At 32.9% G+C, this 24,190-nt stretch overlaps 1 protein-coding gene across 3 annotated transcripts in view; it reads left to right on the top strand.

Moving 5' to 3' along the window:
* The window catches only part of LOC115214428 (meiotic recombination protein SPO11-like), a 757,765-nt gene that overhangs the window by 343,106 nt on the left and 390,469 nt on the right, over positions 1-24,190 (top strand). The window lies entirely within an intron of this gene.

Here is a 24,190-nt window from a genome sequence, read left to right on the forward strand (position 1 = left end):
CATGATATCTTAGAGTATTTTGGTGTTGGGTGAAATTTAGTGATAAGAGTTTGTTTACATGATCTTAAAAGTTAATAGATGGTAAAATTGAAATAGAGATCAAATTGACGATCTTCATTTTGTAGGTCTATTAAATCATTTTATTTTAATTGAAAAGGTACATTGTGCCTACTATCAACATGCAGTCATATTGACTACTTCTTTCATTATTGCTTCATTTTAAACATATATTGTTATTCTTTATTTACTTGTCCATGCTTATGATACACAACATCTATCTCTTACCATTGCTGTGTCCATTTAATGAATGATCTTAAAATCATTTGTTCTAGATACTGATTATAGGAGTCAGATGTATTATGTAGCTTAAACTTAATAGCTTATGAAGAAATCATTTAATGTCAGAAAAACTAGCTTAAGGTTTTATAATAATTAACTGTCATAAAATGGTGAGAGTAATTAGAACCTTCAAGTTAACTTTGGACTGCTTTTGATAGATTATAATTTCTAGTTGACATTTGTAGTTAGTTTCTGAAAGAAAAATATCCCAGAAGATGAAAATAATTTCAAAAATATTAATTCATGAATTAGTTTTAATAAATTGTAACAAAATAAAATACTCTTAGAGTAATGAAGATTCTGTTGTGATATGTATATAAATCAGTCAAGTAAGTTTCTGAGTTCAAGTCTCATCGAATTTTGTTTACTCCTCATTGACACTCATCTCTGTTGGCTAGAAAAACTTGGGCTGTAATCAGTTGATTTAACTACACACATTCTATCAAAATAAAGTGTTTTGTCTAGTAGAAGGAAATGAATATTTTTTATGTTTTATTTTTTTGAAATTGATTTTATTGCTCTGACAAACAAAAATTAAAATATTTCCTTTGTTTCTCAGTATATTTGCTTTAAATATATTAGAAGTTCATGACTAATTAGATTGCTTCAAAGATATATGATATAAAAGTATAGCATTAACAAATAGTAAAGCTGGATAACTTTAATGGAAACAGAAAATTTAACTTGCAATACAATATAGTTATGGGACTTATCTTATAGAGGTTGAAATGTCAGAGAATTAGTCTCCATGACTCTAGCTTAATTACCCTTCAGTTGAAGTCTGTGGATTTTATCCTAGGAGCATCACCATTGCAAAGCCAATAAGTCAAGACCTTAAGTAAAATCCACTTGAGTAATTGTCAGTAGCCCAACTGATAAAACAGACCTGTATTTAATTCAATTAATAATGGTTGTTGGAACATTAAACAATATCAGAAGAATTTTCTTTCTGAAATATTTGAAAGAGACACTGTTTGAAGCTGATTGTCACTTTTATTGTTATCTTTGATCTTATTATATAACCCTCTGAAAAATTGATTTAAAAGAATATTTTCCTTGTAAAGTCATAAAGTTTCAAATAACTACATTTCTCAAAGTATTTCAAGTGTAATTTATAGATTTAATCTGTTTATAATTATAAATATTTTGTTCTAGAAAATAGTTTTTATTACAATCAAACATTCACATATTTCAAATCTCCTTACAATAGAATATACCCATTGATTTTTATTTTCTATATCTCTTTAACTTTGTATAATTTTTGTCTTTTTTTTTTGTTATCAGGTTTAAAGTGAATGAAAATAATATTGCTTGATCACTTGGATTTTTTCCTGTAAAAGATAATATATTAGTAGAATGCTTTTGATTAAAATTTATAAAATCAATTGTCATTTTCATCATTAAAAGTCCACTCAAAAATTCTTCAGGTTTATTCATACACATTGATTTTCTATAAAATCCTAAAGAAACTTCAGATATTATCATTAGATATTTTTTCTTCAACTGTTATTACTCAGCAGTCTTATTATATTATAATCAAAACTCTTCTTGTTTTCACTTTCATTTTAATTTTTCTTTGTGTAATTTTGTGTTATTGTGTGTGTTAGAAAGATAGAGAAGTAGAATGAAAGTATCACTAAGCTTTGATCTTTAGTATTTTTGATTTTAGTTGAGATTTTATCATCTTCAAATTCTGTAAATCAGAATGGTAACAGTTAATAGCTTTTGGCAGTATTTCAGAGTGGTGGATATTTTTTGAAGGAGCTACTGTAAAAGTATATATATATTTGTTGTGCCTTACCTTTATCATATATGAATGTTGTCTAATAATCATACACTAACATCTATCTGTATTACTGTTTTGAGACAAATCAATTTTTGAAAAGGTATTTTTCTTGTCCAATGCTGTATTAGTACATTTTCTTAAAGCCAGTAAAATAATGGCCTGCCATATGAAATATACTTCATATAATACAATATTTAAAAACTTTGAAACTATTCTCTATACTAATACTACTGATAACATCCAAATTTTTTGCACCAAACATTACACTTGTGGATATTAATGCTGGACTACTGATCCCACAATCATAAGTTCAAACTTTACTTTCATTATCCTATTGTGATGACTAATATATAACTACACTTGTTTAAAGACATATAATGATTACACAACCTGTTTAACAGTTTGACCTACTCCTTAATGAATGTGAATTTCTTAGAGAGTGGAAAAAAGTTGGATGTAAAACCAAGTAAAATATCCATGTCTATTGTTTACATCATAAGAATGGAGCAATTTTGAAAGATATGAAATAATTGCTTTACCCAGTGGAACTTGAAATAGATAAAGCATGTAGAAAATTGGTCCCTGGCAGCCTTTGACCTTTTACCATCCAAGAAATTTGAACCCAGTATTCTAGATGGCATTATTTATAGCTTATATACTACAAATCCCATCTTTAAAAATGATTTATCCATATATACATAAGTATGTGATCAAGGATGAATTTTACATCTATACTGATTTACTTGAGTTCATTAAATTAACCTATTGTTATCATTTTGCAACCAAAGCATTTTTGATTTTCATAATAATATTTTTCATATTTGAACATTGAATATAAATGCTAAATCATATTGCTTCAATTCAGCCATTATATTTTACTTCTTTTCTTTATAGTTATCTTTAAATGATGTTTACCAACTTTATGAATCAAAGAAACAAGTTACTTGATTTCTTTTTATATCATTTCTTCTATTCTGGAATAAATGTGGGACCTATATCTAAAGTAGAGAAATATGAAAATATAAAGTCTTATTTTGCTAAAGGTCACAATTCATTGTGAGAAAATTGAGCCCAAATTCATAACTTTTGGATCTGTTTCTATATTTAAGCGATGAGGAATTATGCACATTATTTACATTATTTACATTCAACAGATATTTGTCCTCATCTTCTTTGTTAGTTAACACAATGTTTCAGCTGATATAACCTCCAGCCTTCTTCAGGTATCTTGGGGAAATTTCGAACCTGGGTTCTCATTCCTAAGGTATTTTTTGATGTTATTATTGTTATTATTATTATTATTATTATTATTATTATTATTATTATTATTATTACTGTTGTTGTTGTTGTTATTGTTCAGGTCACTACTTGGAATCTTGGAGCTAGTAGCCCGCGCTCTTAACCACTATGCCATGGGCATATGGTGTAGTGATTAAGAGCGCGGGCTACTAACCCCAAGATTCCGAGTTTGATTCCAAGCAGTGACCTGAACAATAACAACAACAATAACAATGATAATAATGATAATAATAATAACATCGAAAAATACCTTAGGAATGAGAACCCATGTTTGAAATTTCCCCAAGACACCTGAAGAAGGCTGGAGGGTATATCAGCTGAAAAGTTGTGTTAACAACAAACACGATGAGGACAAATATTTGTCAAATGTAAATAATGTTCTTTGGATCTGTTGATCATCTTCTTAACCACTTAAGTCACTACATCACATCAGTGGAACATTGATATTAGCTATTTTATTTGTCAAGAAGCTTATCAAATAATAAATATGTATGAAACACTGACCGAATATGACTTGAGTGATTTGTCAAACCATGCATTAAATCTTTGCAATATAGTAAGAGACACAATAATAGCTTAATCATTAAAATATTAGCTTTTAAAAATTTTTAAATGCCATCATCATAATTCTGTTCAAATACATCACTTGCTATTAAGGAATTAAATGGGCTTTACACATGCAGGTGTGAGGGCGCGTGGCTTAGTGGTTAGGGCATTCGGCTCATGATCGTAAGGTTGTGAGTTTGATTCCCGGCGATGCGTTGTGTCCTTGAGCAAGACACTTTATTTCACGTTGCTCCAGTCCACTCAGCTGGCAAAAATGAGTTGTACTTGTATTTCAAAGGGTCAGCCTTGTCACTCTCTGTGTCACGCTGATTATCCCCGAGAACTACGTTAAGGGTACACGTGTCTGTGGAATGCTCAGCCATTTGCACGTTAATTTCATGAGCAAGCTGTTCCGTTGATCGTATCAGCTGGGACCCTCGTCGTCGTAACCGGCGGAGTCTTTAAAACACATGCAGGTCTGTTATATTTTAGATATTTTCTTCAGATTTTGAAATATTTTGATATTGCTGATTAAAGTTAAAATACTGGCATTAGAAATCTACAAACTCTTGAAGGGCTTTTATTGTTTACTTCTTCAACTCTAATTTCAGCTCGCTAGCATTAACATCGCATGACATCAACACTCAATACTGCAGTTTAACATATTATTCATTTGTTCATTCATTCACTTATTCCTCTGACGGATATCATTGTTGCAAAAGGTTGTAGCCTACTTCTGTCCTTGCTTCTAGAAATAACAACTAATGTTTACATTGCAATTGAAAAATCATTATGTTAAGAAAGCACCTAATGTTATAATTTTTACCTGTATTGCATAGATCATACTGCATTCATAAGAAATGTTCTCATAAACACCACTGAAGCTCTTCAACCCAGATAACCACAACTAATTAGAGTTTTATTTTGGGATCTCTGGTTAGCATTAATATCTATAAAGCTGTAATGCGAAAAATTTGTTTGTTTCATTTTGGGATGGGGTCGGATTGGCTCCCAAATTTACAGGGACATGTAAAAAGAGGCAAGGAAGTGACTGGACTAGGTTAGAAACCTCTATCTCAAAAGCTGTGGTTACTAGGGTAACAAAACCCAGACTTTGACAAGTGTTTCTCGTTTCTCTCTTTCGGATATCCCCCTGTCTTCCTCGATCTCTCTCTCTTTCCTTCCTTCCTTCCACTTTTCATCAGTATCTATAAAGCTGACATGTGAAAAAGTTGTTTGATTTCTTGGTTGTTTGCCTCATTTTGGGATGGGAACGGTTTAAGGGGCAGTAGATGGGGTCGGATTGGCACCAAAATTTACCCTGGGGGTAAAATGGGGTGGGCAATGGTGTGAGGATGGAGGCAAGTCGCTCAGGACTACTGTTTGGTTGCCATGGTGAGGAATATGGGAAAAATTGAGTTTTATGGGATAAACAGGTTGCACTGTTTGAATAATGGTGGCTTTTCGTGTTGCTGCAGGGGCTAGAGGCGGTTATCTTTAATTGTGGGTGTAAAAATTTGGGGGATTTTGGAAAGGGGGGTAAAATTTTTCAACTTTTAAAAAGAGTACATTTTTACCCTATTTTTAGATTTAATTTTTTCTGTTTGTATTATTTGGTTGACATGAGTTAAAATGGCATTGTGTTAAAGGCCAAAATTTTAGCTTTCATTTGCATCATGAACTGTCAAAATATACCAGAAAAAGTATCAAATTTCACAAATTTTTTTAGTAATTTTGAATTATTTTTGTGATTTTACGTGCACGCGTAAGAGAAAGCGAGGGAGAGTCCGAGAAAAAGGAAGCATAAGAGAGTGGGAAAGTGAGAGAGAAAGGAGAGAGAAACAAAGAATGTGGTGATAAGAAACAGAAAAGAAGTAACAGAAAGTAACAACCACACCCTCACCGGTGCATAGAACGGGTCACCTTAAGCTAGTCTTTTTATAAGAGTAAAAACATGTATAAGGGAGTATGTAAGTTACTTTCTATCTTTTACTTGTTTCAGTCATTAGATTGCAGTCATGCTGGAGCACCACCTTGAAGAAATTTTAGTCAAATTTATTGACTCCAGTACTTATTCTTTTTAAGTCTGGTACTTATTCTATTGGTCTGTTTTTCTGAATTGCTAAGTTATGGTGATGTAAACACACCAACACCATTTTTCAAGTGGTAGGGGTAGGACAAACACTGACACAAAGACACATACAGATATATATATGTGTATATATATATATACATACACATTGGCTTCTTTCAATTTTTGTCTACCAAATCCACTCACAATGTTGACCTATGACTATTGTAGAAAACATCTGCTCAATGTGCCATGCAGTAGACTGAACCTGGAACCATGTTATTGGTAATCATACTTCTTACCGAACACCTATACCTGCACCTATATCTTTATCATTTGTTGATATTGCTATCGTGAACTTAACATGTGGAAATGGTAGATGCCATTATGCAGTTGGTTAAACATGTTTCTCTAGATTTGGAGTTGGGTCAAAATATCCCAACTTGCTTGCAGCAGAGAAAAGTAATTTAGGCTCTTTGTATTAAACAAAGAAGCTTCTTTTATCATTTGTTGAATTATTATTTGAAAATACTTTTGAATGATTAAAACATAGCTGTAAACAAATTGTTGTGATTTTATTGTTTACTGACATCTATAAAATATGGAAAGAAATATTCACATTACAATGACTCAGCATAATATGGAATGCAGAGCACGATTTGCATGCCTAGAATACACGACTGAAATAAATATATAGATACATACACACAGATGCACTCACAAGTGTTTGTATATATATGCGAATGTACGCGCAAATACATTTGAAGTACATATGTATATGTGTAAGTATGTATGTATCTATCTATATAGCTAGCTATTTGTCTGTCTGTCTGTCTACCTATCTAACTATCTAGGTAACTAGCTTGCTTTCTGATTCCATCCATCTATCTATCTATCTATCTGTCTATCTATCTATCTATCTGTCTATCTATCTATCTATCTGTCTATCTCTCTTTCTCTGTCTCTCTATCTATCTTTCTATCTATCTATCTATCTATCTATCTATCTATCTATCTATCTATCTATCTATCTATCTCTCTGTCTGTCTGTCTCTCTCGCTCTCGCTCTCTCTCTCTCTCGCTCTCTCTCTCTCTCTCTCTCTCTCTCTATCTATCTATCTGTCTGTCTGTCTATCTATGCAGCTATCAATCAGCTGTCTTTCTTTCTATTGTTTTCTACACACTGGTACGCATGCACACACACACACACACACACACACACACACACACACACACACATACACACAATAAATCTACAAGATTAAAGAGAAGGAAAAATTTGTGAGGTTATTTTAATTTCCACCTGTCTCTTGCAATTTTGTTTTTCATCTTTTTTTCGTTTTTTATTCAATTCTATTTTCTCCATCTTTCCTAGTTTTTATGAACACATATTTCTGTGCTATCATGGGTTGGAAGAGTCTCAGTCTTTTATAACATGTTGTTATCACAATACTTAGTCAACCCATACATGGAGCTTTGCATCTTGGAACATGACATCATTGCTCCTTTCCACATCCTTCTTGATTTCCTTCTTTTAACATGAATACCTTTAATCCCTTCTCTCTCATTTGTGCTCTGCTTTTCATACAGGTTAACATTACACAGCTAACAGATCACACTCTTCTCATTTTTCTTCAACCTTGGTATATCTATTTGATGCCCTTGTCTCACTAATGTTTATTACAGATTCAGTATGTTGTCTGTCTTTTGAATGGAGAAAGAAACTACCTGTTGCCAATAGAAATAATAGCTTTCTGAATGTCCCTTTCCTTCCTCTTGCAACTATGTTTCCATTATAGTTAGCTGTTGCAGAATGTAGATCACCTAGGTAACAGAAATAATTAACTGCATCTGGTGAGCCACTGGAGCATTTCACATACTGCATTTCATAAGAGCTACTACTACTAACTACATTTCTGTGTTTACACATAGTGACATGATGTGAAAGTCTCTACATGATTGCTCTGCATGCCAGAAATAGCACCATCTTACACTCAAATCAGAGTCTGCTCCCTTTTGAAACAAAGAATACAGAAGGCAGTATAGAGCTAATATAGAAAAAAATTAAATGGTCATGGCTGGAATACATTTGCTGTTTGGTCTACTTCTCCACAGATGACCTGCTGTGCCACATAAAAAGCAATGGTGATGATGCCACATAAAAAGCACCAAGTACACTCTGTAAAGTAGTTGGCATAAGGAAGGATATCTAGCTGTAGAAACTAAGCCAAGACAGATTATGGAACCTGGTGTGGCCCCTGGTCCTGCTAGCTCTTGTCAAGTTGTTCAGCCCATGTCAGCATGTAAAACAGATATTAAATGATGATGATGATGATGATGGTGATGATGAACTAAGCAGGATAGCCCTATACAAATGCAATCAAACCTAATGAGTGTTAAAGAGAGGCTTTAAGCCTGTGTACACTGCAAGTAATGGGTAATAATAAGGTTACTCAGTTATGAAATATCTACTAATTACTCCAACAACTGTTCATAGAATTGTTATCACCAACGTTATAAAGAGGGTTCATACCTGCAGAGTTGGCACTGTACATACTATGCATGAGAAGAGTCTTGTCACATGTGTGAAACTCTAAAGCATCATGGAGAAACCACCTGAAGAAGTGATAATATCCTTCTTTTAAGGTTCTTAATTTCAGGTCTGTCAATACAAGTGTAAGAGAATAGTTGAAATGTTAGAGTGAGGACTATTTGAAGTGAGTGCTGTACAAGAAATGAAATGGAGAGAGGTTTCAACTAGATTCCTGAAAGGCAAGGAATACTGCAGAAACACTAGCTGTGAAATGGTCATTTTTATCAGCAAAAAGCTTTAAGCAAAATGAACTTGTATTTATTGCAAATGATTATCTTCTAGTTTTCAAATAAGATATCCCTTAGTGCATTTGAACCATAAGTAGTTTCTGCAACTCTCAGCATCTTGGAAGGGAGAGCTAGGTGATTCTTGATTAATCACAGCAACACCAAAATGATTTAATTCTCATAACAAACTACCAAAAGCCTTGTAGTCTCACTGCTGGAACAAATTCCACAACAGCACCAAATATTTATTTCTTTATTGCCCACAGGGGGCTAAACATACAGGGGACAAACAAGGACAGACAAAAGGATTAAGTCGATTACATTGACCCCAGTACATAACTGGTACTTATTTAATTGAACCTGAAAGGCTAAGTCGATCTCAGCAGAGATTGAACTCGGAGCTTAAATTGTCACATGGTAACATGTAATTCTGGGCAGCTTGTTACATGGTCAGGTCATCAGCTACTAAACTGACACATCCACTAGGCTGACTTTATGGAGAGGGTTGCTAGAAACTTGGCAGGTTAAACCAAATCATGTCAAAAGGTTGAATGAATCCAGCATACACTCAGTGTCTATCTTGCAAGAGCATATAGCGACATGTAAGTACTTGATATGGTGAACAAATGCACTGTAAGTCCTCTTTAGGAGTAATGAACCCTTAGATCTTGTCAGAACATTTGTCTTGGAATAGAATCCCCTGAGAGGATAATTTTGTATTTGTTTCTTCTACTGTAAATAATTTCCTGTAGAGTAACTTCTTAGAACAACAAAGGGACAATGAACCTTTAAAAGTGATCATTGTCATTTCGGTATCATGCATGTCTGTTGCAACTTTGAGGTGTTTTAGCTATGATGAAATTACTAATTAACATACTTCAAGCACCTTAGAGCTTTGTGGTCCAGTAATGGGGTCTAAATTCACTGTAAAACAAAATATATATTAATACATGTGTAAAATTGGTGCTTTGAACAGAAGTACAATATATGTAGGTATTGTGTTATCAATTTTGCATTGAAAGAACTAAATCTTTAAAGTATCAATAAACGTTATAAATTGTTACTTCTGGTCCAGATGTATTCTAGGATACCTTAGTTGAAAACTAGTTGACAGCCATTGGTAATAAACACAACATATTTGGGTTTTTTTAATACCTTGTTTGCTGAATAAAATCATTAATTCATGGTTATTGTTTCCCATTACAATTTACTCAGCTGAAACTTGGAAATGCAACAAAAACTATAACAAAGGGAAAAAATATCAGATGTCAATTATGGCCAAGCTTTGACAAATTCCTAAAAATAAAGAACTCATCGAAATATCTATGGAAAAGCTTTGTGAGAAATGCTGAGCTGTTTATTGCTACTAAAGACATATATCTTCAAATATCTATTCAAAAATGTTTGTAAGTTTTGTGAAGTGATAACTATAGTTGTACATGGTATCACCAGTTTGGTTTAAGTAATTTTATTATGTTAATTAGACCCACAAGAAAGTGAACTCAACTAATAAAGCATTATGTGATTTTGTTGATATCCTAAGAATACAAACTGAGAAAGCAATAAGGTTCTTAAAGAGAAAATAAACTGCAATAAATCAATGGTAAACAATTTCAATAAAAATACTAGTTGTGAATGTCATAAGCTGTTGGAATACGACCAACCAAATATTGAAGTGTTGGTAACCTTGTCCATACTGCTAATATTGGCAAACATTGAAAATTTTACAAATGGTAAAAATGTTTGTAAATGTGTTACTGAACCACCTCCTCATCAATATGAACCACAACACAGCTTCACTGTTGGATACAACTACTTTAAGATATTTCTACAGCTTTGGTTTGGGATACTAGAACCCTGCAAGCATGCTACAGACTTTAACTTCTTCTGAATGCATTTGATTTGTGTCTACATTGTATAACTACACATAATTTTGAGAAGTTGAAAAGGATTATGAAATAAGAAAAAAAGGTACATTTACAGTAAGAGTCACGATAATTTTTTGCTTTATTTGTTCTTGTACAACTACAATTGGTATATATACTTTGTTCTGACACTTATGCCATACATACATACATGCTGTAAATATTTATAAAGTTTTAAGATTTTGAATTTATGCATTTTTTTTTTGTAGTTCTTTCATGTTTTGTTTAAAGTTATTTTAATGCTTCTAGAAATATTTCTCATATCAAATTTCCATGTCATGAACTTTTCAGACTTCAAATTCATATCCATTTCATGAAGGTGAAGATTGCAATTTTTATTATTTTTATTTTTGACACTATGTTTACAACCTGAATAAGAACACATTGACCTTGTGTTAATGGAAGAGGAGTCCCCACCTCACTGCACAACCCAGTTCTGGAAGAAAGTTACCATGGCAAAACGTTGCCAAGGTATTTTAGTAACGTGACTAAAGGATAAAGTCAGAAGCTGAGAGAGCCTGAATGTTAGAGAACAAGATAAGATTAAAAGCAGGAGCAAAAATAAAAAATTAAATCCAAAATAAACGAAGTAAGATAGCACTAGATTCACTTTCTGAGGTGACAGGAAAATATTTTCTATCACTGCTGTATTGCCTTCTCTTTATTATGCTTGAAGTGAAATTTATTCCAAATCAATCAAGTATAGAATTAAAAGCAAACTGTCAAATTAAAGTGGGTTTTTTTTTCCTATTTTATTTATAACCCAAGTTTTACTAGATCCTGTATATGTATATACATATTCCTTGAAATTCTGATGAAAGTCTTATAGCTTGTCTAAAATGTATGATATTTTAACCAAGCATGTTTTCTGTCTGCTCTCCAGAATGGAGACACTCATTTCTCCATTCTGGTGAAGCAAATGAAACAGGCTAGAGATTCAAGTAATTCTTTGGATTGAGTAGCTTAAGCCATATAGTTAGCATTGGCAGTAGAGTATAACATTATGGAGTTAGACTCTTCCATTGTAGATTAACATAAGTGCATCAAGCTTCACAACTATCACAACTGATGTCTTCTCCAAGCACAATTGACATCTACGAGTGCAACTGGTTTTTCTGTAAGCAGAGCAAACATCAATAACAACTGCAGGCTTTTATGAATGGAACTTAGGGCTTCTATGACAATTATAGCTTACTTTTATGAATGAAAAGTTAAGCTTGTATCATTGCTGTTGTGAAAGTTTTGACATGTATTATGTGACTCAGGCTGAACCATGGTTTTAAGTGAGGCTAGGAATTCACTGACAGTGCTAAACTAGGAAGTTGAACAATCGATTGAACAAATATATAGGAATTCACTGACAGTGCTAAACTAGGAAGTTGAACAATCGATTGAACAAATATATTCTAAGCCCATTACAGTCTTGACTCTGTTATAGCAAAATGAATTAATTTTTCTTGATATTTCTTGTTTATTTTTCTATTTTAACACTACACGGTAGCAAGTCTCTAAAACACCAGTGTATGCAGCCCTAGAAAGTCTAAATGTTTAAAGTACAATTAAATGTTTTAAATTGCTAATTGCAGTTCAGTTGCATCATAGGATACATTAGTTGAAAACTGCCAAACAGCCATTTATAATATTATGTATACACTTCGATCAGTAATACTGATGTTGAGTATTTCAGCCAAACAAAATGATTGATTCATGGGTACAGTCTCTTGTTATGATAGTCACATGCTTACACAAGAAAAGATAAAGTTAGCTATTCAATAAATAGAAATAGAAAATCTATAAAATAAGTGCCAGTCTAAATATTAACACTGTTATAATGTCTAAAAACCTTGAGATAGTGTACTAGTATGGCTGCATTCCAATGACTGAAACCAATGTATAAATGAAAGTGTGTGTGTGTGTGCATGCATGTAAGCATGGTTCTGTGGTTAACAAGGGAACTTCTTAATCCTATGGCTTCAGGTTCAGTCTACCATGTAACATCTTGGTTTTCTGTCTTCTACTATAGCCGTATGTCAACCAATGCCTTGTCAGTAAATTTGTTAAATGGAAATTCAAGGAAGAATATTTGTTTACATTTTATGGTAAGGTTTATCATTTAATAATTGCTGGCATAACTACATTAAACTTCAGATTATCCTTATATACTGTATCTGAAAACTAAATCCTGTATCTGGAAACTAAAATCTGAAAGTATTTTCAGTGAGAGAAATACCACAAATGAAAAGTCTCAGAATGGATATGAAAGGTTCCTGGACAATGTATAACTATTGTGAGCCATATATTGTCTGCTAGCTATTGGGGCTGATCTCACCTGCCTTGTGTTGATCTCACTAAGTCTATGTTAATTGGTGCCAGTTTATTGCCAGTAGTCATCATTGCAACATTCATTCATGTGCATTAATAACCATGTTTTGTGCCTGATACTGTTAAAAATGTCAAAAACGACCAGAAATATCCCAGTGGGTAATAGTGAAAATTAAAGAGGTAAAAGTTATACTTATCAATTCCTTAGCTAGCTAGCAGGTGGAAAACTTGACAGCAGTGAAAAATTCGACAACATCTAACTGGTGTTTTGAATTGGAACAGCCATTATAAGTGACCCTAAAAAACAGATGGACAAATTTGAATTCCTGTGCTGAAAGTAATCAACAGAAATCGACAGTATATATATATATATATATATATATATATATATATACACACAAATATTCTGTAATTATATACATAATTATAATCAGGGGTCAGCTAATTGCTTCACCATGCACTCTAAAGATCTCTGAGACAGTAACACACTTTTTTACGTAGGCAAAAAGAAGAAATAATGAATCCACTTGACTCAGATTAGCTACTTATGCATTTCAAGATTAAAGTAAAAGTTATATTTACTAACTTATTTCTCATCTTCAGTGCAGCATTAATTAATTGATTGATTAATTAATTAATTTTACCCTTTCATTGTTATTATTAATATTATTATTATTATTATTATTATATATATATTAATGGGGAGGCTGGTTTATGAATTTTAAAGAGGTCTTAGGGCAAGAGGTTTTGAGGTCTGACAATACACCATAAAGCTAAACCCTTTATGGACAGGAAACCCAGCGTAATCGCATAAACCACTCTCCCGCATTAAAATGTACACTGCTCTACATCTTAGAGTCTGCTTTCCTGGATTTATGTTTTCTACAAATGATATATATATATATATATATATATAGGTGTGTATCCGTGTGAGTGTGTGTACGTATGCATATGTGTATGTGTGTGAATATATATATATATATCATCATCATCATAATCGTTTAACGTCCGCTTTCCATGCTAGCATAGGTTGGACGATTTGACTGAGAACTAGCAAACCAGATAGCTGCACCAGGCTCCAATCTGATCTTGCTGAGTTTCTACAGCTGGATGCCTTTCCTAATGCCAACTGCTCTAAGGGTGTAGTGGGTGCTTTTACATGCCACCAGCACGAAGGCCAGTCTGGTGGTACTGGCAACCACCATGCTCAAATGGTGTTTTTTTCGTGTCACTTGCACAGAAGTCAGTCCAGTGGCACTGGCAACAATCTCGCTCGAATGTTTTGTTCACATGCCAGTAAAATGACGCTGGTAACGATCACGTTCAAATGGTGCTTTTTATGTGCCACCAGGATGCAAGCCAGACGGCTTCTCTAGCACTGATCCCACTTGGATGGATCTGTTAGCACTCCACTGGCACGGGTGTGAGTCATCGAATTTGGTTCAATTTTGATTTCACTTGCCCCAACTGGTCTTTGCAAGCAGAGTTTAGTGTCCAATGAAGGAAGGTTGGCGTGGATGCCAGTTGTCGAATTTGGTTCGCTTTTGATTTCACTTGCCTCAACAGGTCTTTGCAAGCAGAGTTTTGTGTCCAAAGAAGGAAAGGTACGCATAAGTGGGCTGGCTACACCAGTGGTAAAGGCCATGGGTTATGGTCTCACTTGTCTTGGTCACTAGTCATTGCCTTGGTGCAGCCTAATGTTCGAAGGTTGTGCTTCACCACCTCATCCCAGGTCTTCCTGGGTCTACCTCTTCCACAGGTTCCCTCAACCGCTAGGGTGTGGCACTTTTTCACACAGCTATCCTCATCCATTCTCACCACATGACCATACCAGCACAATCATCTCTCTTGCACACCACAACTGATGCTTCTTAGGTCCAACTTTTCTCTCAAGGTACTTACACTCTGTCTATATATATATATATATATATATATATATATATATATACATGCATATGTGTATATATATACACATGCATATGTGTATATAGCAGGCTTCTTAAACTTTTTGCCTTTTACATGCAGACACATGAACACATGTGTACACACATACACATATACATACACACACACACAAACTCACATACACACACACACACACACACATACACACACACACACATATATATATATATATACACAGAGGAAAAAAATGAATATTTTTGATGTAGGTTGAGTGAGTAGATGCATTTGAGTTAGAATGAATATATTGTACTCAATGAGCTGATTGATCCTGAAACAAGAAAGAATCTGTCAAAATGAACTGAATATTAAAAGTAACTGTGAATATTCAGAAAGTTTATTACAGCAATTAAAGAAAAGGCACCGCATTAAATATTTACAGGGTGGCAGTGGTAAGGTGTTTAATAATCATAAAGCAGCAAAGAAATTTATTGATATGCTTTGCAAAGATTGCTGCCCATCAAAATTTAACTGTAAAACAAGTGTATAATGCTAGTGAAATGTTGTTATTCTGCTCCTTAAAAAATACTTACAACAGTCAATGAAGATGTGAAGGACAGATTAACTATACAAAGCTTTGCTAATACAGCTGCAAACCATAAATATAAAAGTCTCTGATAGTCAAAAGCCAAGCATGCTTGCTGTTTTAAAGAGATGAAAATGTTACCAGTGCATTGTTATATCAACAAAGGGGTATGGATCACCAAGGGTATCTGACTGCTAAGAAAACTTTTTATATCAGCAGTTTATGTCCACTGCAAGGAACACGGACTTGATGCCAGGAACAAGTTTATATCTCTGGATAACTGTTTTGTGCATTATTTAGTTGAGCTTACTTTGAAAATTCATGTTTATGCAAATAACTTGCCCCAAATATGATATCATTAATTCAGCCATGTGCATGGCTCAGTGGTTAGAGTGTCGAGCTTATGATTGTGAGGTTCTGAGGTAGAATTCCGGACCTGGATGCGTGTTGTGCTCTTGAGCAAGACACTTTATTTCACATTGTTCCAGTTCACTCAGCTGTAGAAATGAGTTGTGACGTCACAAATGCCAAGCTGAATCAGCCTTTGCCTTTCCCTTGGATGACACTGGTAGTGTGCAGAGGGGAGGCCTGTATGCATAGGCGACTGCTGGTCTTCCATAAACAACCTTGCCTGGACTTGTGCCTGGGAGGGTAACTTTCTGGGTGCAATCCCATGGTCAGTCATGACCGAAGGGGGTCTCAGCAATTCAGCCATGTAACTAAGTCATCCTTAGATTATTGATGCCTAAGTATAAAGACAACTTTTAAAAGGAAGGATTCTAAAAGCAGTTTACTATGAAGGATGCTGTTTATGCAGTTTCCACTGCATACGGCCTAGTAACTAAAGACATCTTTGTACATGTCTGTCACAACCTCTTGTTCGCAACTATGTTCAGTAATGATGATGGGCAGAGGCATGGGTTTGAAAGATACTCACACAGCTTGGGCATTTCTGACACATATTACATGAAATAAGAGAACTGTTAGATTTTAGACACAAAAATGTATACCAACCAACTTGAACAGTAAACTTGTAGAAGTGGATAGTGAAGAAAATGGTACATCAATAATGATCTTCCATTTGTGTATTTCATGACTGATAGTAAGATAGCTTAAATGGGTCTTAATGAAAATAATCTAAATGATAATGAAAATACAATTGTTAACACAGAAAAAGTATTTATAGATAACATGGTGAAAGTGGGTGATTAACTTATCAAAGAATGAAGCAACATATATTTATCACAGAACAAGAAATCATTGTAGTGTGACTACTCCAACAAAAACACATGCTAATAAAGTAGATACCAATTGAGGGACTTTTAAAAAAAAATTGAGTTGGGTGTTTCGTTCTGTATTTTTGTTAATTTTGTAAGCATCCTTTTTGGTGCAGTTATAGAGAATATACAAAACATTATTTTTTTCATGTAAATTTCACTTCCACATAAAACTTCATGTGATGTAACATTACTAGCTATTTTACTTGTATGTTCCTAAAAAAATCTTGTATGTTTCTTAAAAACTCTATGTCCCAGCATGGCCTCAGAACTCGAGCTGAAACTAGTAAACAAAAAAAGTATAAATCATGTTTCATCTGTCCTCAATGGTGGCATTGGTTGGAGAATTCCATAGGATCTAATGGGTCACAAGACTTGCATCAATGTTTCAGCTTTAGCATAATTTCTACTCCAATCATTTTACAGAACGTAATAGGTGCATGAATTTTCATGGCACCAGCACTATAAATGTTGTATTGTTACAGGCAAGATTATAGTTCTCTCAAACCCTGTGTTGTTACAGCTCAATTTGATATACCAACCATTTACTAAATGTTTTAAGTACTTTTGTTATGGCACTAGCACATTATTGGTGGTGGGTTACTTTGTTGCTCACAATGTGATTTAGAACCTCTATGAATGGGACAGATATATTTTGTCAGAAGACAGTAGAGAGGAGATTAACTGAGAAAACAGGATTGAGGATAATAATCTTTTCTACTTTAGGCACAAGGCCCGAAATTTTGGGGGAGGAGACCAGTCAATTAGATCCACCCTAATATGCAAGTGGTACTTAATTTGTCAACACCGAAAAGATGAAAGGCAAAGTCAACCCCAGTCAAATTTAAACTCAAAATGTAAAGACAGATTAAATACCACTAAGCATTTTGCCCTACCGCTTAGAGGCAAGGGAGAGCAGAGGTGGGTGACAAAGTAGTGATTATGATGGAATGAAGTTATATTTTAAAGTACTAGTGGATAACATGTTTTGGCTTGGGTTCATCTTGATGCTGACCTATTTTATAGATGCAAATATACAATCATTCAGAGAAGTAAAAATATCTGATTTGAAAATTTTCAGATCTCAAGAATTTCAGATAAAGGATTGTTAATCTGTATTATATACTGAGCAGTTTCATGATAAATTCTGTGTCTTTTCAGGAATATTAAGATATGCCATGAAAAGCACATTCATGTCATTATTGATTTTATATTCCTGAGTCAGTTTAACATTTCTTTAATGTATTTTTTTTTTGGATTAATATTTTAGAGGTTTTCATATTAAAAAAAAAGTTGTTTCCTCACTCCTTTACTGTTATCCTGATTGTTTTGCATTCTTCCCACAGATATATACATATACATACACGTGCATGCATGCACACACACACACACAATATATATATGTATATTATATGTATGTATATAATATGTGTGTAAATATGCGTATATAAATATATATACACTTACATACAGACATACATACATACGCCCATGAATTTGCAGCCACATTTCTGCCTCACTTAAATACAGCTGATGAAATATGCATATGTTATATGTATAAATATAACTAAACATGTCTTGAATAAAAGTAATATACATGTATCTATTTTGTATTGTATATTTGAGATTCTTTAATTTCCATTACATGTTTTACATAGACGTTGTCATAGCTCCTAACAATTTAATATATTTGAATTTCTTATTGAGCACTTGAATAATAAATGCTTTGATTTTAGATGGTATAAGACTGTTTATTCCTTTGTTCATAAATTTTATGATATGCTGCTTATTTTAAATTATCTTCATTAAGTTCCAGCATTTATGCTGATTTCCGTCAATGTTTTATTGTGGGTTTCTTTTCTATTGTTGATAAAATTTTAGATAAGTTCCTAATTTCTGAGTTCAGATGTTTCTTCACTTATTTTCGATCAACTAAATATTTTAGCATTGGACATAAAATAGATGTTTGTGTGTCTATCATCTTGATAAGCATTGATAGCTTTCCTGATATTTCCCATATAATTCTTTGCAATTTTGCAGATTCTCTTTGTTTTCCTGCCATGTTAGTGCATACAGAATGGAAATATATAGACCACAGATTGTAAAAATCTGTGTAGAGAGTATATTAGTGAATCAATTTCCAATATAGCCCTATCTTTACATTTTATTTATTATATTTTGTATTTTCACCAGTCTTCAGGTAAACATTTATGCAACATTAACTATATCTTGGAGAATATTTACACAGCAACTATAACTATAACTATGTGTGGCAATGTTGTATAGCTAAAGGAAGATAATCTATAAATGTTTACAGTATTACAGTAGTCTGTGAGTGATTTTGTTTTTTTAATCAAATTAAATTAAAATTAATATTAGTGTCTATTCAGCACTGATTTGAATTACTCAATAAATTTCTTTACTTTCACTCTTCAAACTTCACTTGCATCATAAAGCCTATAAAATGGAAATAATTATTTCAAATTTTGATAGAAGGCCAGCATTCTTGGGGAAGGAGGTAAATTGATTACATTGACCCCAGTTTCTGGCTGGTACTTTATCAACACCAAATGGTTGAAAGGTAAAGAACACCTTGGAAATGTTTGATCTTATATCACAAGGACAGATGAAATGTCACTAAGTATTTTGCTTGGAGTGCTAATGATTCTGCCAGCTCTCCACCTTAATAAATGTCATGGAAATATTAAGAAAATGTTTATTGCAGCATGTTATTTCAAATGTCTACTTCATGGAATCTGTCTGACATTCAGGTCACTAATTTCTTCCTGGCTATATGTGCATGTGTTCTGATAATGACTTTCCAATCTGGCCAATATATCATCACCTTCATCAGTATTTGACATCCCTTTATCCATGCTGGCATGGATTTGATGATTTGATGAAAACAGATGAGCAAGAGGATACTGCTAAGTTCTATGTCTACTTTGGCATGGTTTCTACAGTTGGATGTCCTACCTACAAATCACCCAGTACACTTAAAAAAGTGTACTGGACGATTTTTATGTGTTACCTGCACCAATGAGGTTGCCAAGTACTTACAAGATAAGACTCCTCAACTGAGCAGGGTATAGACTGCAGGAATAAGAAACTATGATATAAGAAGAGGAGTAGGTGTGATGCTGAGGTGGTGAATACATAGCTTGCTCATCTAGAAAGTGAGAGAGAGAATGAGTGAGGGAAAGAAAGTTGTGAGGTCCAGGTGCAAAGTGAATATAAGACAGAATAGGATGGAAGAGTGAAAAGGGTGAATGTATAAGTTAGTGAACTGAGCAAAAGTAATGTGACATAATGAGTGACAAGGAATGAGTTTTATATTTCTTCATAAAAATTTGAACATTTGATAAAGTGAATCAGTTTTTATTGTTGTTCTTTGGATCAAATATTGTCTTTGGTAACAAGTTTTTTTTAGTTCTTTTTGTTGTTATTTGCTTTGAGCAAGCATTCGGTTTGTAATTTAATCCTTTAAGTCATTGATTTGTCTGATAACAGGTGATTTTGATTTGCTAACATTAAAAAATATTCTGATTATGTGGATTATGTGCCATTCTTCATCCAGAAATAAACCTAAATTGTTTTCTCATGTAGATAAAGGATAAACAATATACTTGATACCCAGAATAGGAGAGAGAACATGGTGAAACAAAGTAAAACACAATGACCAAAACAAATAGTCCAACAAGAAGAAATCAAGAACAACAGAAATACTAAACATTGAAGAATTCATCTTTTATTGTTGGAATAACAAACTCTAAGGAAAGAAAGAAACTTGAAAGTAAAAGTTCAAAAGTAATTGAAGAAATAGACATTAACATTATTAATCCATCAAAAGGAATTTGGATAATGATGAGCTTTTGGCAAAAAAAAACATAACTAAAATTTATACCCACATCAACAGTCGACCATCAAGAACTTGAGAAAATTCCATAATTCAATTAAAAATTTTGATTGGTTGAATTTTTTTATTGATAAAGATAGTGAGGATGATGTATATCTGATAAGAAACAAATGAAAATCCCCCCACCCAAACTAAAAAGATCAAATACTCATTGAGACAAGTATATTGGTATACTTTCCAAATTCTCTCTTGAACAGAATATTAATGTCTGATAAAATATTATAAAATCAGAAAAACAATGAACCAATGTCCTCAAAGAAGCAGATAAACTTGGTGATATCATAATAAATGCTAAATATTATTGGGATTTAGTTGAAGAGTATTTAAATGATACAACCTTTTACTTTGAAGTATCTTAGAATATAGATGGTGGAATTAGGATTTCAAAACATCATACATCTGGTTTCAAGGCATCATAATTCCCTTACCTATAATGAAATTCCTTGCCTTAAGAATTTTTAACCAAAATCTATCAACCATTATGGCCTGTTGAAAAGACTTCAGGAAATTCAAAATGCAGTAAAAGAACAAAGTGGTGAGTATGTAAAATTGTTTCAATCAAAAGATGTACAACTTAAACTCATCATGGTTGATCTAGTATGTCCTATTGTTTTAAAGCTACCATATACCTACATATTGAGTTTCATGCCAAATTACATGGATTTCTTGCATCATCTACCCCAAACAAAAGAACCAAATTTGTTGTTGGTTAATTTTGATGTAAAAAGCCTTAACACAAATATTCTATGTGACCTTACAGGGTGATTCCCATAGGTATATCATAGACTTTGTTAGATGTTCAGTCTTATTCTTGAGAATAATATATTCTTTTTCAATGGAGAAACCTACCAACAAATCAGAAATAAAATCTTGGAGCAAAATTTGCTCCAGTATACGCATACTCAGTAATGTGATACTTGGAATGAAAACTGTATCAAAGTAGATGAAAACTACAAGACAAATTTTAGAAGATGCAAAGAGGACTCATAGAAAAGATTCCTTGACCACAGTTTTCTAATTTAAACAAAATCTGTTGGTAGGCTAAAATTTTAGCCTCCTTCTGAAAAATTTACACCAAGCTCTTAACTTTACAAAGGAGGTGAGCAGCACAAAATTGCAATTCTTGACTTAATGTTTTTTAAAAATAATACTAGCACCACAACAAATATACATTATAAAGACACAACCACGTACCAATACTTTAAATCCAACACACATATAAAACCTAGCATTTCATTCTAATCAGAAAAAAGTTTGTACTGTTGAGAAACACAAAAGAATTCAGAACAACTTAAATAAAAATATCCTCCTAACATATTGTGTAGAATATGCAGAGCAGATGTCTAAGCAACCCAAGGAAGAAGAACACAAGACAAGTACATCGTAGCTTTTGTAGAAACAAAATCCAACTAATCAGAATATATTTAATATTTCCTAATCACACCTGCCTCTTAGCAGACAAATTAATGAATTAAAAAATTTAATTACCTATCTAATGCTTGTGTGAAGCAAACAACTGTAAAATATGAAACACCTTCTGATAAAGGCAGAGTTTAATCTAAACAACTATGATAAAATTTCACAGCAACTAAATGCAACAGTAATCATTATGGTACATACTATTTTATACATGCTGGTCATTATAACAATGCAGGGTTGGAAAAATAAATATTCATGAATAGAAATATGTACTGTAAAAGCAGAAATTTGATTTATTGCATCAAATGCCCAAATTATGAAAAAATATATACTATCCAGACTGGAAATTCATTATCTGAACACATACAAATACACTAGTAGTAAATTAGGGATCTGAAGCGCATTAAGTAGATACTAGAAATCATGCTACAATAAGCATTTTTTTATATTTCCATTTTATAAATTTTATGACTCAATTTAAGTTAAAAGAAGAACAAAAGTAAAGAGTTTTATTGAGTAATTCAAACCAGTTCTGAATGAACAATAATATTTAATTCTTTCAAAATAATATTCCCTCAAAACTATTGTAATACTGTAAGCATTTTATAGGTTATTTCACTTTAAGTATGCAACAATGCCATCTAGTAATTTATAACTAGTTACTCTTCATATTTATATGTAATTACAATATATATATTCATTTAGATTTGGCTATTGTTGCTATGCAAAATATTCACTATAAAGACAACTTCTGAAAGGAAGGATTCAAAAGCAGTTTACTATGAAGGATGCTGTTTATGCAGTTTCCACTGCATACGGCCTAGTAACTAAAGACATCTTTGTACATGTCTGTCACAACCTCTTGTCTGCAACTATGGTCAGTAATGATGATGGGCCAAGGCATGGGTTTGAAAGATACTCACACAGCTTGGGCAGTTCTGACACATATTACATGAAATAAGAGATGCTGTCAGATTTTAGACACAAAAATGTATACCAGCCAACTTGAACAGTAAACTTGTAGAAGTGGATAGTGAAGAAAATGGTACATCAATAATGATCTTCCATTTGTGTATTTCATGACTGATAGTAAGATAGCTTAAATGGGTCTTAATGAAAATAATCTAAATGATAATGAAAATACAATTGTTAACACAGAAAAAGTATTTATAGATAACATGGTGAAAGTGGGTGATTAACTTATCAAAGAATGAAGCAACATATATTTATCACAGAACAAGAAATCATTGTAGTGTGACTACTCCAACAAAATAAGAGACATTGCTCCAACAAAAACACATGCTAATAAAGTAGATACCAATTGAGGGACTATTAAAAAAAAATTGAGTTGGGTGTTTCGTTCTGCATTTGTAACTATAATTATTTTGCCACACATTTACTTGAAGATTGTTTTCAAAATATAAAATATAAATATAAATGTAAAAATCAAGCTATATTAGATTCATTGATTGGGGTTTCTTGATCAAAATCTGCACATATTTGGAGATATTGTTCACCTGGATCTGCATATTTCCCCATGATTCACTTTGGTGTTGATTTCTCTGAGTAGATGCACTTCTTACTACAATTTTACAGAGCATTTTTATGATATACTAATGCTAAAGAAGTTGGTATATCCCCAACAAAACTAAAAGATCATCCCAAGCTCACATTTTCCAGAGTGTAGAGAGTGTATTTTTTTCAAAGTTCAGTTCTAAGTAAAAATTTCCTTGACAGGACATAACAGTCCCTTAACTCTATGACTTTGTTTACTTGCCAACTACTTTACAGAGTGAGAGGCAGGAGTATTAAAAGCATGAATTTTAGAGATGAATGATAAGTAATTAGAGTAGTGTATGAAAGAGTGGGTAGTATGTGATAGGAATATTTTTATATTCTGAGATTCTGAGATACACACATACATTTGGGGTAATCTGTCCAAACAGTTAGAGTAGTGACAAAAGGTAATGTAGTCCAGGAAAT

The sequence above is a fragment of the Octopus sinensis genome, linkage group LG7 (genome assembly GCF_006345805.1).
Source record: "Octopus sinensis linkage group LG7, ASM634580v1, whole genome shotgun sequence".
Classification (NCBI taxonomy): Eukaryota; Metazoa; Mollusca; class Cephalopoda; order Octopoda; family Octopodidae; genus Octopus; species Octopus sinensis.